This window comes from Zingiber officinale, chromosome 7B, assembly GCF_018446385.1.
Source record: "Zingiber officinale cultivar Zhangliang chromosome 7B, Zo_v1.1, whole genome shotgun sequence".
NCBI lineage: Eukaryota > Viridiplantae > Streptophyta > Magnoliopsida > Zingiberales > Zingiberaceae > Zingiber > Zingiber officinale.
Window position 1 is genome coordinate 73,469,324 of NC_055999.1, and position 4,009 is coordinate 73,473,332.

Below are 4,009 nucleotides of genomic sequence, written 5' to 3' on the forward strand. Positions count from 1 at the left end.
ATCTTGAAGAGGAAATAGGAATATTCAAGAGAGTAGGATGGATTCTATGATTAGCTTCTTGTATCTTTATAGATTAATAAGTTGTGGGCTTCTATGTTGATATCCGAGGAAGGCATAGTAATAGGTGCGCTTCTGTGTAAGGACAACGTAGGTTCATGTCTAATTAATCCTATTTAGATACATTTCTCAGTCCTTAGCCGGTTATCTATTGCAAGAGGGAACCGGCAACTTTCTACATGTTTGGCAATTGAGGAATAAGAATTGGTGAACCATTTACATTCAAGAAATCTTACAAAGAAACCGAAACTCCTAGAATCTCCCTTTATCATAACCCAAAACACTAAACTCTTGTTTGTTGATCTCTAATATTAGATTTGTTTACCTTTACTTTGCTTTTGAAACGATTGGATAGTTGTTTAGCTAATTCGCATTGAGACATTTCTAGTGCTTATTCCAGTCCCTGTGGATACGATAATCTTTTATATTACTTGCGACATTTCCGTACACTTGCGGAGCGTAACAAGTTTTTAGCGCCGTTACCGGGGACTACGCTATAACATTAGGAATTATCAATTGAGTTAGACTAAACATAACATTTGTTTTCCTTTCATATTGCATAGTTGTAACTAATCATTAGATTTTTGTTTTTTTTTACTTTCTTGTATAACTTTCACTTCTTGCTAATTCTTTTTGTACAAACTCAATTCTGCATTTTTGATTCTTCTATTTTTCTTTTTGTGTCAAATTGCTATCTGCTATCTTGTTCTTGTGTATGCGAAGATCTAACTTTGCAGGGGAATTCTTTCCTTTTGACCCTGAGATTGATAGAACTTTCCATAAAAGAAGAATTCTGCAAAGGCAAATTGAAGAACAGGAACATTTGAATATGGCAAATAGACCACTTAAGGATTATGCAGCACCCTATGCGAGAGGTTTTCGATCTAGTATTTCAAGACCTTCAGTGGAAGCTAATAACTTTGAGATCAAACCCGCAATCATATCTATGGTGCAGCAGAACCAATTTGGTGGAGGACCTCATGAGGACCCTAATCAACACTTAGAGGTCTTTTATGAAATATGTGGTACCATGAAAATGAATGGAGTTCCTTCAGATGCAGTTAGATTATTATTATTTGGGTTTTCTCTAAGAGATAGGGCAAAGCAATGGCTGAATTCTTTGGCCCCTAATAGCATCACCACTTGGGAGCAGTGTGAGCAACAGTTTCTTGATAAGTTCTATCCACCAAGCAAAACAGCTCATATGAGGAATTTAATTGCAAGCTTCAAGCAAACCGACTCAGAATCTCTTTTTGAAGCATGGGATAGATATAATAGTATGCTCAGACAATGCCCACATCATGGGTTGGAAAGATGGTTAGTGTTGCACACTTTTTACAATGGTATCAATTATCATACCAAAGTGTCCCTTGATTCAGCTGCTGGAGGGGCACTTATGAACAAAAGCTTAGATGAAGCCGAAGAAATCATTGAAAGTGTAGCACAAAATCATCATCAATGGGCAAATGAAAGAAGTGGTGGCTATTCCTCTGTAAACCCAATAATTAAAGCATCAGGGAAGTTTGATGTAGATGCAGTCACTCTTTTGTCTGCAAAATTGGACGCTCTTACAAAGAAATTTGAGAATATGGGGACTAGTGCTAATATGGTCAATGCTATTAGTACATCTTGTGAAGTATGTGGGAGTTCAGAGCATTCAAATGACTCATGTTCATTGGGAGCTATCACTGCACAAATCAATCAACTTGAACAATGTGATGCAATCATGAGTTACAATCAAAGGCAGAACAACCCATACTCAAATACTTATAACCCTGGATGGAAGAGTCATCCAAATTTTTCTTACAGAAATAACCAAGATCAAGGACCATCTTTGGGGGCAAGACCAAATTTTCAAGCTGGGCAACAAAATTTTCAACATCTATCTTCTCAAGGCTTACCAAAGTCAAATGTTGAAAAGATGCTTGAAGAAATTATCTCAACTCAGAATGAAATGAAGCAAGATATAGCAAAGCTCATTCAGAGAATGGATAATTCTGAAAAGCATCAAAAGATTCAGGATAGTCAAATTGCCCAACTAGCTTCCTCATCATCCAGAGCACCAGGACAACTTCCAGGAAAACCTGATGTGAATCCTATGGAGCATTGCAATAGGATTGAGCTTAGGAGCGGACGGACCTTGGGAGACTCCCAAGTGACTGCTTCAAAAGGGATACAAAAAGAAGAAAAGCTCCCTCCTCCTATACCGAATCAGATTCAAGCTAATGAGGAGAGTACCATTGAGGTTGAAGAGACTCTTCCACTAAACCATCAGAGAAAAGCTGTCCCTTTTCCTCAGAGACTTACAATGCTCAAGAAGGATGAAGAATTTGGCAAGTTTCTAGAAAAGGTTAAGGAAATTTGTGTAGAGGTACCTCTTATTGATGCTATTCTACAAATGCCTAGATTTGCCAAATTTCTGAAGGATCTCATGTCAAATAAGAGAAGAAGAGGAGAGGTCGAGACCATTGCGCTTAGTGAGGAATGTAGTGCTATTTTTGAGAAGAACACTTCTCCAAAACTGAAGGACCCAGGGAGCTTTTATATTCCTTGCAACATAGGAAAAGAATTTTTTGAAAAAGCTTTTTGTGATTTGGGGGCGAGTGTTAGCCTCATTCCCTATTCAATTTGTAATAAATTAGGTCTCAAAAACATTAAACTTACTACTATGGCACTTCAACTTGCCGATCATTCCTGCAGGTACCCTTTGGGTATTATAGAGGATGTGCCGGTAGAGGTGGATGGGAATGTTATTCCCACATATTTTGTCGTGTTGGACATGGAAGAGGACCCTAGGATTCCTATCATATTAGGAAGACCTTTCCTTGCTACAGCTGGAGCTATAATTGATGTCAAAAATCATAAGCTTTCTTTGGTAATTGGTAAGGAAAAGTTGGAATATGATTTATCTAATATCTCTAACCATGTCTCGTCTCTTTTAAATGCTTGTAGCAGGACAAGCATTTATAAACTTGAGGAATGGAATTTCCATCCTCATGGAAGGCCACCAAATGAAGGAGACAATGTGGTGGAAGATGTTGGGAGAAGATCTCCCAACAGAAACGAAAAGTATATCTGTCCTCCAAGGGCGAGGAAAAGGAGCGAATGATTAAGTTTGGTCGAGCTAAAGACCTTAAACAAGCGCTTCTTGGGAGGCAACCCAAGGGTTCTTTTAGTTAGTTTTGATTTGTATTGTAATTTCTTTTAGTTTGATGCATTCTTTTGATTTTGTTTTCAGGTTAGGTGCAAAACAGAGTCAGGCCGTGTGCTATACACGGCCAGGCAAAGGTTGCAGAGAAGGGAAGTGTTTGGGCCGTGTCATCCAGACACGGCCGTGTGGGATCTCCCGAGGAGAAAAAGGTATAGGTCGTGTCATAGACACGGCCGTGCAAAGAATCCCGAGAGGAAAGATGGAGAGGCCGTGTCATAGACACGGCCGTGCAAAGAATCCCGAGAGGAAAGATGGGGAGGCCATGTAGATCTACACGGCCCGTGTAGGAGAATTATTAAAGTCTACCTCCTACCTCACACGGCCAGATCTTGGCCGTGTTCCGCACACCCCCAACTCTCCAAAACATATCTTTCTCTCCCAATTTCTTAAAAACTCCTCTCTAATCTCTCAAGATCTTTTAGATCCGATTCTCCTCCTCTCTAAGACTTGGACTTTTGTTCTCTTAACCTAAGATCTTTTGTTCTTTGAAGTTTTGTTCTTTGAGTTCCACAACTCTAGAAAATTCTTCCCCTATCTAAACTCATCAAGATGTCCAATATTTTGAAGAGATTTCGCAAAGGAGGTGGTGGATCTAGTGGGGACAAAGAGAAGGAGCCATCAAGAGACAAAGGAAAACAACCAGTGAAGGGCAAAGGCAAAAGGACTTCACGCAACGAAGGTAATGACAATGAATTCAATATTGTGTTCAGAAATGATGATCAAGTAACTAGATTTGCAATT

The 4,009-nt window shown here is 39.2% G+C and overlaps 1 non-coding gene across 1 annotated transcript; it reads right to left on the minus strand.

The window, feature by feature from the left end:
* Positions 1–1,259: 1,259 nt before the first annotated feature.
* Positions 1,260–1,365, minus strand: LOC122007590. The gene has a single exon (XR_006119053.1). It is a non-coding gene; the product is annotated as a small nucleolar RNA R71 (small nucleolar RNA).
* Between the last annotated feature and the right edge of the window lie 2,644 nt (positions 1,366–4,009).